Raw genomic sequence first — 11716 nt, forward strand, 5'->3', positions numbered from 1 at the left:
GGTTCACGAACACGTGGACGAAATGGGACAATAGGCAAGAATTGGCAATCATAGCGAAAGATAAGGAGGTTAGTGGTTACGTGGGGAAAATTCTAGAACGAGCAAAGGTTTTTTTGTTTTTTATATATATATATATATTTGTAATACAAAGTTGTGGTATGCAATAAAGAAAGCAGAAGGAAGTGGCCATGCTGAACATAACTGATGATAATGGAGATAGAAGGGAAAATTATATTTTATTTGTGAAGTGTTTCCAGGGTGCCTTGTGATTTGTTGATACCGGACGGGTGAAGAGCGTTGAACCTGTATATGAGATACGACTCTCTATCACGTCTGTCACGTGTGGATCTAAACCCGGTTTCTAAAATATATAGTTTAATGTTGTCAAAATTGTGACCAGGAACGTTAAAATGTTCGGCGACTGCTTTGGGGAGTTTGTTGGACTGTCGATTCTGTGTCCGGTAAGGCGGTTGTTCATTTGTTGGCCAGTTTCACCAATGTATTGCATAGAGCAGTCGCCGCATTCAATGCAGTATATGACATTGAAGCTTGTGCATGTGAATGCGTGGTTAACGGCGTGGGTGTAATTGCTCGCAGTGCTTTTGATGGAGTTAGCGTGTTGAACGTGCTTGCAAGTTTTGCAGCGCGGGAGGTTGCAGGGTCGTGTTCCCGTGTACGGGGCGCTCGTTTCGCTGATTTTGGCATTGACCAAGGAGTCTGCTAGGTTTTTTGCGTGTCGGTATGTCACCTGTATGGGATGGCCCCATACAGGTGACATACCGACGCGCAATGTGCTCGAAATTACTTACACCTATCAGATTCTTACATCTCAGACTTTTTATAATAAAACTTGTAATTTTGATTGCCAATCGTATTGATTAAGAATATCTTCTTTGATTAAATGTGTTATCACTTCTGATTCATTGAAAAATTGTGTGTATGATTAGAGTTAACAAAAAATATTGTGTTTGATCTGTGATACCTATTCAATGCTATTGTATCGTACCTTTAATAATTATATTCTTTGTTATGTGTATTGTGTTTCTTCTGCTTCACATTTTTGGCTAAGTTTTTCCCATTCACGCAGAGTCATAACATAATTCCTAATGACTTTAATAAATATATTTTCACTTGTACTTTTGTGTATGGCTATCCTTTGCATGTAAACTGCCTACTGCACACCTGATGTATCGGAAAAAATATGTGAAGTCGGCCCACGTATGACGAAAGTCGGCGGCCTAGGCTGAAGGGTAAACGCGCACGCAGCCCTCTGGCCACGCGCCGCCCGCCGGGTACGGGAAAAAATACGCGAACCAAATCGGCCAAGGCTCAAAAATGTCGAAAGAAGTCGTCCCAGGCTGAAAAATGTGAGAGGGTAAGCGCGCACGCAGCCCTCCCCCGCCGATAATCACGTGGACAACCCTCCGCACACGCGCCACGCAGGGAAAAATACGCGCAGGGCTCAGGGCAGGGGGTGCCGTAGTTTCTCATTGTCGAAGCCTGGACACCACCTATTACTACTAACATTGGGATTGAAATATAGTGGTGCTTCTTGTTTACGAATGCATAGTCATGAAGACGCGGCGCAGTGACCAGTGTTTTCACTTGAAGATGTTGCCGACCATCATGACTTCTCCGTGTTGTGGTCAACACTATGGGCTCTGAACCGCATGGACACTGGCATCTCTGAGGCGAAAGAGCGGACCAATGAACGCATAGCTGCGTAACATTGCGCTTACCATATCTTACTGATACCAGGAGCGCAACGTCTCCACAAACACTACAACATGAATACCAAAATAAAGTGAGTAAAATTAATCTGCTAGCGATCTGTGGGAAACCCCAAAATACATGGTCAAATAATCATTTTCTTTTTTGAATGGTCATACGCAGCATACATCACTGGCACATGGAATAAATCTCCAACTGACAGGAATGTATTTAGTCGTATCACATATATATATGCTGCACACACAGGCACAATACTGTTCACTAATGAACGACACCGCAGCACAATCGGAACAGAAATCACAACCGCTTACGATCCACCTCAACCCGGGCCGTCACTGCAACACAGAGGCCTGGCCACACCTTTTACACTGACCGCCGTCTTGTTTTATGCAAAACGTACGAGACAAATCATGTCAAACGCAAATAAATAGCAACAGCGTCTCAGTCGGTAAGTTGCCATGATTCCTGAGCTATCAGACGATTCTGGCGGGGAGCGGACGCTTCCGGCAGCCAATGAAGTGCTCGGACGCCTGACGTCACCACACGCCAGACTCGGTTGGGGGAGAATGTCGCCGCGGAGCGCATTCTTCCAAACTAATTTTCTCAGGAAATTCGCGCTTTTCGAATGAAATATTTTCCGTAACAGTTTATGAAGGTAGTATGTTCATATCAAGCGGTGAAAAAATATATGTTCCAAATGATTTCCATGGTCCTTTAAAGACTCCATCCCAGAAAGTTTACTGCTCCTCCCGGTATCGGAAAGTGAAGTGTGCTCTGTTTATGCGAATATGCAACAAAGCAAATCGCGTGACTGCAATAACATACAGATTGCACCTGTTAAAGCTGTTATTGGTATTGCTGCACCCGTCCTGGTGCACATATACAACCTTGCGTTCATAACCGGAATTTGTCCTACTGAGATGCAATGGGCAAAAATCGGTGTCCTGAGTAAGGGAGGAGACAAAACCAATCCAAGAACTATAGGCCGATATCCACTTTACCAGTTTTTTCAAAAGGCCTCGAAGCATTGTTGCATAGTCGCCTCGAAAAGTTTTTCACGAAGCATTCTGTTATCAGTGATAATCAATTTGTTTTCAGGAAGTTCTGCTCTACGGAACTTGCCTTGCTTGCGCAAAAAGAGCTATTAACTCATAACTTTGAAGAAGGGTTGTATACACTAGGGGCTTATTTAGATTTTTCCAAAGCTTTTGATTTTATTGATCATTCTTTACTGTTGCTAAAACTACAATACTATGGAATTCGCGGTGTCGTTCTTTCTTTGTTATCGTCATACTTGTCAAATCCCACTCAGTATGTTTCGATGGGCAACCATTCTTCTACCGCCCGTAAAGTAGCCTCAGGTGTCCCACAGGGCAGCATCCTAGGACCGCTGCTATTCAATATATATATATTAATGATATCGTAAATGCCACTGGGGTCGGAGATTTCTACATCTACGCCGATGATACAACGATATATTTTTCAGGGACGAATTTAGCTACGGTAGTGGATAGTGCAAATGTTGCTCTCAGTGCTATAAATGAGTGGGCAGTAAACAACCGTCTTCTAATAAATACTGATAAATCAAAAGCGGTATTATATAAAGCAAAAAACAAACCCATGCACTGCACGGTACATGTATTACTGGGAAATCAGCAAATACATGTTGTGGATTCCGTAAAAGTCTTGGGTGTTGTTTTCTCTGCTGACCTATCCTACATAGTTTGTAGCAAAATTTGAAAATTTTGCGGTATCTTGTCTAGGGATCGACTTCTTTTCAGTGTACAGGTGAAACTTTTGATATATAGTCCCTTATTCACTCCGTTTTCTGTTACTGTAACCTCGTGTGGTGTTCCACTGGTTTGGTTAACTTAAAAAAGATACTCATATTACAAAAGAGAGCCGTTAGGATTATAGAAGGTGTCTCCGTTTACACACACGATGAGCTCCTATTTGAGAAGCTAAGGATTATGAAAATTGACATCCTCTCTAATTACACTCTCGTTAGGTCGTACCTAAGGTCCCTTCGCTTAAACAATAGCGCATGGTTGTCGCTGTGCAACCTTGACAGAACCACCAGTCGGCGGACACACCAAGCACATGTGGCAGGTACCGTCAATAAGAAAAAATTACGCAAAACAATCCTTAACTTACAGACTTGCCATTGTTCTAAATAGCTTCTTGAATTCTAGTATTGATATTTCACAAATGTCCTCAAGAAATCTGAGAAATATGTTTTCAAGTCAACTGAATTGATAACCTTGCATTTTTGTCGCTCTGCATGTGTGTAATATTATCCCTTTTCTTTTTTTCTAAGCGAATTTCATTGATAGCATTGTGTCGGTTATCTCTACTGCGCATGTTATATCATGGCTTTCAAATATTTGCCTGCGTTATTTTCTCTCGTTTGATTCCGCTGTTGCTTGCACTAAATGTAGGGTGGTACCGCCCTAGTCAAGCGGCTTCTGCTGGTTTTTGGCGTACCACCTTGTTTTGTGCTTGACACAAACAAAAATAAATGAAATGAACGCATAACGTTCTCAATTGTGATACGAGGCCCCTTATGGAGAAACTGGCGGTTCTCACTGAATCCCCTATCGAGAACTGCATTGGTGTGAGGGACGCACGCAACGCTTTGGAAACTTGGTCGACCAGTCAGCCTTCTTCAGTTCAAACTAGGGCTCGGGATCTAACCCGTTTTTCCAGTTTTTGTTTCGAGTAGCCGTGAGATGCAACGGTGCCTGAGAACGGCGAGCGCAGCTGCGAGGAGTTCAATTTGGAGCCGACCCAGAAAACATAACCAAGTATCCTGGCCTGGCACGATACTGCACAACCCCGTTCGCCACGACGGAGAAATGAGAGAAAGAACGCGGAAAAAATGTCAGCTGAGGACCGCCCACTCCAATCGAAGTGAACGGTGGTGGCGACAGACCAGAGCATGCTAGCAGACGGCAATACACGTTGTAGAATTTCGCACACCACTCACGAACTACGTTACACTGAAGCAGTTTCATGAATTCTTTAGGTTCCTTAGACACAACTTCACCAAATAACACAATTTTCTAGCGGATTACAAGGCCGTAAGCATTCAGAGAAGCAACCTTTCCACGGTTCCCGTAGAGTGTCATGTATTAAAAATATGATTTTAATTCGTTAAAAATCACTGGATCAACTTTATGCATTAAAAAAGGCATCACTAAATGCAGAGGGACATAACGAACACTCTGATATGCATCTCGCAAGGGTGTTTCGCGTTGTTCCCGCGGCGTATGTGAACAAAAATTCCCCATAGGCTTACTGAAGTGATTCCGCCTTAAACGTTTTATACGCCGTTTAGATTAACCTATATGGTCTGGAACGTATAGTGAAACGTTTAAGCGTTTTGTTGAAATGAAGCGATTGAACGTTATTGTCAAGGCCGTTTGAAACGTCTTGTTAATACGAAACGCCACGCCTTTCTAAACCGGATAGCTATCTAAGCAACTCTCTTCTTTGTTAATGGGAAACATGGACGTGCCAGGCATTACGGGGAGAGAGACAGAAGTTGTCCCCGTTATGCCTGGCGCGTCCATGGTTCCCATCAGTAATTACCAACTACGCCAGTTTCTCACTGTCTTATAAGTAGCTTATTACTTCAGTTCATATTTGGCTTTTAAGCAACACCCCTACTTGGGTTCATTTTCGTCGTACATATCATTATGAACCGACGTGTTTCACTATAGTTTTAAACATGTCGAGCTCGTAATGGCGGTGATGACGTTTGAATCTTTGGGTAGTTTATACTAAAAATTCTGTATTTATCTTCTTTACGCGAGTAGTATTTTGGTGAAAAGACCAACGCGGAAGATTGTCATCTTGAGCGAGTACTTTAGCCTGAAGCATGTATCCTGCTCTTTCCTACTGGTTCCCACTAAAAAACTCTAAAACAACTCTAAAACCAGAACATTTGCCAATTACGCGTTAAGAACCAATCACTGTGCGGAATGATATCATTCTTGCGCCAGAGTGGGAAAAAAAGGGATGAGCACGACTTTTGTGGCATGATGCGCTGACGCGAAGAGCCGCACACCTCCCGTTACGAACAAATTCGGATGGAGAAAAGGATAACACCCAGAATTGTGATTCCGCCGGACGATGTCGATGCGATAAAGCTCCGTTTGGAGTGTCAGCGATCCCAATGCCATGAGTGCACGCGGAGCGGAGTTCGGTGTAGGCTGCGAACGGGGTCGTGGCAACGCTCTATTAACCACCAAGAAACGGAATAAAATGCGCCCTGCTCTGTGACTATTCTTTATTAAACATAAGACGGTCACAAATGAGCGGGACAAAGTAACATGCCACTTTAACGACACCCTGCACTGTATTTCAAGGAAAGTAAGCTGTAGTGTTTAGAGGAGTAAAGAAAACGATTAAACGTCTCTTAGGAAAACGTTTATGTACGTATACGTGCCGCTGTACGTTTATGTAAACGAAAACATTTAAACGTATCATGGGAAAACGTTTAAATACATATACGTGCTCTTGAACGTGTGTCTAACAGAACACGTTTAAACGTGTGTTTAACATAGAGCTCTATTTTTTTACAGTGTGTGGTGCACCACATAATGCACTGCAGGCCCACCACAGTATGAGAACGCTCTGAATACTTATTCGCTCAAAAAAGGAACGTGCGCATTTCTTGTACTAACTTCCCCTTATGCAAAGTCATAGAAAAATGTTTTCAGCCAATGGAGAAGGACAGGACATCATTTTGGGCTCTCGTTGACCTGCAATGTGCTGTGTGTGAAGGTCACTTTGTAGAGTGTAGGTGGTACAAGACTGTGTTCCCACATTCTTGGCAGTGTTGACTAATAACCATAATAAAGTAGACGGTATATTTGTTGCTGCATATATTTGTGTCATGGCAAAGTATCGACACTGTGTCGACATACAGGTGCCAAAACTGCTTTCTGTGCCTAAAAATCCACCTAAAAATGATACGACAAATTGAACAGCCTGTCTGAACGTCTGTGACATTGCAAAGTGATTAACATGCACCATAGATATCTGCAATGCTTCCTTCTATGGTTTCCTGTTTCGAATAAAAGTACTGTCGGATTTGCGAACAGTGCCTCGCTGTACCTTCACAATTCTAAATAAAATATATAAAGTTGAAGGAAGGAAATATGAACCCTGAGACAAGAGATCGGAAGGGACGTACACAATGTATCAACGTTGTGTGTGCATGTCCCTTGTTGTACCTCCTCTCGGGGTCTCGCCATCATGGATACTCTCACGAGCTCGCTTACTATTTAACCGTTCTTTCGATTATAAATGTCACTTTTATGAACCGGATGCCAGCCAACGTGCTGTCAAGAACAAGAATAATGGAAGGGGATCAATATGACTTCTAAGCTCTGCGCGGTCACTGCTTTCTGATAAGTGGTGACTTAGAATTTCAGGACAGTGCCAGCACTGGTAGTATACCATGATAGGCAAGCCGGAGCGATGGGCAAGACACGTAAACAAACACAAACACGTGTTTGTTTACGGGTATTGCCCATCGCTCAGGCTTGCCTATCATGGAATTTATCCACCAGCTAACCCGCATTTACGCCATTCTGTCAGTGGCCAGTTGTGTTTTCACCCTGGATGCCAATTGTGTGTGATCGGTCACCTGTAATCTGCTAGAATACACATGGTTAAAACAAATAATATTTGTATTTGGGTGAACACAGTTGGTACGGCACCTTGTTTCTTCCGTGTTCTTGTCCGCTCTACAGAGCAACTTCGAATTTCAGTAAAAGCCACGGGTGGAACCTAGACAAACTAGTGTTGAAGGTCCATATAGGTCATAGATAGACACCATTATTATTACTTGAGTTTGAGTTTGATTTTCGATTTTCTGGCTCAAAGATATATTATTATCACTAGGTCATAGATAAGATATATTAGATCCGTATGTGAAAGTGCTAGAGGCTTAGCTTCTGGTCGTTAGAAACACAATAGACGAGTTCAGAAAATCCCAGAGTACTTAGCGCCGCTTTGAACTGTGGGAATTTACTAATACGAAAGAAATGGGTGGCCTCCAAACTGTTCCGATCCCTCCCCTACCGGTCCATTGTCTACGACGTGTCAAGGTCAGTGAAAGCGAAATGTGAAGGATTATTCTTCGTTCCTCCGCTTAGCAAGCGCCCAGGGTGCAATGCGTGCGCAAAGAGCATTGGGATTTTCTGAACTCGTCTATTGGGGCCTATTAAGAATGGGTGCAGTAGGTGACTCTCACAAACTTTGTGGCGTTATACTTTCGAAGTAACATTACTACGCTGTCGTGCTCGTTTCTCCTTTATCCCTTGTAACTTAGAAATATTAGGTCTTCGGCATCGCCAGTTTTAGCTGCTGAGCATGCAGTTATTTGCGTTGAGCGCTGCGGTTTCATATTTCTTTCTCTGGCAAAAGGGCAAGGGTGCAGGCCAGCTGGTACATAGCGAAAATGCCGAACACGAGAAAGGGACAGAGGAGGGACGAGCAAGCCGGGCTTCCCCATTTGGATAAGGGTCGTTCAGCTTCAACAGGGCATTTGTGGACAATGAAAACATTTGGACTCTGTGTATTCTGCTATGAAGTGCACCGTACAAAGAAGATGACAGAGTCAACCATTTCCAACATAATATATTTCATATATTTGTTTGTGACAAAGTATACACGCCTTTTGTCACTATTTTGGCGGCAAAGTTACTTGAGTGGCAGTTGTGCAATTTTAAGCACATGTTCTAAAAAAATAGGGTATGGGAAGCGCTGGGTATGGGAAGGTTGAGCATGTGGGGTGGAATACACAAGATAATAATTGGGGGTTTACATCGCGAGTCAACTGAGTGTGGAGTACACAGCACCGTGTAATGTTCCTTATTATGGCAATGTTGGTATGGTTCAAGAAGTGGGAAATGTGCCACTACCCTTGATAAAATCTGTTGGGCCCCGCAAACTCGGTATATATACCTGATTTCAAGACACATGCCTAACACAAAAGCAGTATGAGATGGAACCTTACGTGTTTTGTTTGTGAAACTATTGTCAATGGAATATGACTTGTGTGGATAGAGCAATGCGCACACTCAAAAAAGCATGCAAAAATACGTAAGGGCTCTCGATCAACATGGCACGATGCGCTCTACAGGATAAACATATATCTACGTATCTGAGTAGATGGGGCAGGTTTTCCACATCTACATCACAAAAATAGCGGCGCGGCTTGTTTTTAGTTTCTTTGATTAATTAATTTTCGCTATAGGAAGACAAAATTGAGAAACGGAGGTGCATTTCGGGGGAGTTGGATATGCTCGTTCTACTATCACAACCGTTTCAGCACATCTGGAAATTGGCGTAACTGACGTTTTAGGTTACATTGTTTGAGGAATGCTCGTTTATTCAGGTTACAACTATTACCGGCTTATGAGGGGGAGTGATGTAAACCAGTGCGCCGATGGCAGGTTGATTGGCGGTGTCGGCAGGCTGGTTTTTGCGTCGGCGGCAGCGGCGCCAGCGACGTGAGCCCGCAGATGCTAACCTACAACTATATGACCATACCATTGCGGTGGGCGAGCGGTGGGCGAGCGGTATCTAACATGGCACGTGCGTAGTATTCGTCTGGTTACTTGCGAGGAGCCACCAAGCGCATATTCCGTAAAAGCAGAACTGTCAGACTTTCTTTCTTTCTCCTTTTTTTTTTTTCAAGGCACGCCATCCATCTCTACGTCTGCTCTTTTGACACGCAACCAGAAGAACAGAACACTCCAACTGCGTTAAGCCCATGTGCGCGGCGGGACGGCGCGAGGTTGATCGGCAGCGACGGCGGCGCGAGTTGGCGGTGCACAGGGCCCGCTGGCACGAAACTTCTGCTAGGATCCTAATCTTGAGGCATTTCCTTTGGCGCAGCTCTGGCAGTGCATTTCGCTGATAAAAAAGTTTACGTCAGTAGCACGTGACAGAAGCACTAGCAAGGCTGACATTCTTCAAGGACATTCCTCAAGGTTAGGATCCTAGCAGAAGTTTCGTGCAAGCGTGCCCAGGTCTAGTTGAGACCATGGATGAGACAGTGGGCGCCGATGACGCAGCCGCCAATGGGACTGCCCCACGTTCTATCTCCACAAGCCCGCTCTGGCAGTCGTGGGCGCGCTTCGCGTTGGAGTAGAACAATGCTCTACTAGTGACGACGGCCGACTGCCGCACGCCGGCATGCGGGCATATGGCACAATCCTTTGCCCGGTTCGCAATGTACGGACATCGCTATGGTGATGCACGTGCTCATGGCAAAATGACGCCGTTCAGTTACGCTGCTTGACGACCTAGTATAAACAGAAGAACAAGAAAGGTAACGTAGTGTGCCGCTAACTTCACCACATACCACGCTCTTCGCCCACCATTGCGGCCAATGATGGGGTTACCGCTTCTGATTCGAAGAGTGACGAAGCCGTACGCCCTTTTATGTCAATTTATATATAGGGTAATGAACAGCCTCCCTCTCTCTTCGAGTCAAAAGCGGCTACCCTATCATTCGTGTCAATGGTGAGTGCAAAGCGTGCTATGCGGTGAAGTTCAGTCTTTAGGGTTTTAAGTGGCCTGTTGCGCCACGCCACGCTCCTCGACTACGCGCCATATAAAGACATCACGCATAAACAGAATTTCAATCGCGTACCCCTGGGGGCCTCCCGATGTTGATTTTCCACAGCGCTTGCAGAAAGGAGCATCACGCCAAGACATGGGCGTACCAGCGCTTGGCGGTGACATCGTGCGTCACAGCAGTGACACAGTCAAGTGTGTTACTGTCCCCTCCTGAGAAAACAATCTCCTTGTTGAATGAAAAAACTTAGTTGTTTGTTCAGGATCATCTCTCCTGCCAATCAAAAACGTGACAGAATCGTCTACAGTTCCCCCTTACTGTATACGCTTACAAACACCCCCCTGTTTCACATGAATGCGACATATGGTGTCCGGCTGAAACTGATAAACGTTTTCATTATCGTATGCGATAAGCCGAAACCGAATGCCATCATTGCACGTCCTCGGCGTCTCGAATCGCGACGAAAGATCTCGGCTTTCAATTTGAAAGAAATCTCATTTTATGACCTTAATGTTACACAGTTGTAACTCTACGTAATCGTACTCCCATTCGTCAACCCCCGACTATGCCCAGAACTTACCATCTTGTGGTCCACTAGAAATAGAAGGCTCCCCCTCCGTTGCCACGGAAGACATAACTGCAAAATATTTGCAAACCCATTTAAAATATATACAACATTGGAAGTAACGACTTATGCCCTGACTTCTTCACCGGGTGTCAGTTAAAGCTGAGTCAATATTCTGCATTGTGCATAACCCCGTTTAGTTACTACCAATGACTAAACGACTAGTTGTACTATTACTACTGCCACCTGACCTATCCTGAACTACTCTACTACTAAGTATCTTTTAAGTGTTAAGCTACCGCATTTTAAGAATAACTGTGAAATGTAAGTGCAATTTTAATTCCACTCAGGTGTGCTACATTTTCAGAACTTCGGGACTTCCCATCTTCGAAAACACAACTGCTACGTATTATTGTGAACGGCCCAGTACTGGGCAAGATGAGACAATCTTAATTTCTTGTTCTGTGTTTATTTTAGAACCGGCTGCGTCCATTCTGATCTACAGATCAGAAGCTCTAGACCTCTGTGAATGCTTTGAAATTTGAATTGAATTGATTTGAATTGAAAAAAAATTGAATGTTTTTTTTACAAAAATATAAAAATTCTATTTTCAACTGCAAATTTCTGCCTCATCTTGACCCCCCCCCCCCCCCCCCCCCACTCCTTGCCCTACATTCCCTCATTCAGACGTCATATTGCCAGTGCAGTTCCTACAATGATACAAAAACATTTCTGGGTACGTCGGTGAGTGATAAAAATGGAACGGAGTGAATAAAAAACGGAATAGCGTGTATGCGAATGAATACCAGAAGTATACGCGC

At 44.1% G+C, this 11716-nt stretch overlaps 1 long non-coding RNA gene across 1 annotated transcript in view; it reads right to left on the bottom strand.

Moving 5' to 3' along the window:
* The window catches only part of LOC135383068 (uncharacterized), an 83867-nt gene extending 72928 nt beyond the window's left edge, over positions 1-10939 (bottom strand). The window contains exon 1 of the long non-coding RNA XR_010419644.1: positions 10911-10939. This is a non-coding gene — a long non-coding RNA (uncharacterized LOC135383068). The remainder of the gene's footprint in view (positions 1-10910) is intronic.
* Positions 10940-11716: the final 777 nt, after the last annotated feature.

This window comes from Ornithodoros turicata, chromosome 2, assembly GCF_037126465.1.
Source record: "Ornithodoros turicata isolate Travis chromosome 2, ASM3712646v1, whole genome shotgun sequence".
In the NCBI taxonomy this organism is placed as follows: domain Eukaryota; kingdom Metazoa; phylum Arthropoda; class Arachnida; order Ixodida; family Argasidae; genus Ornithodoros; species Ornithodoros turicata.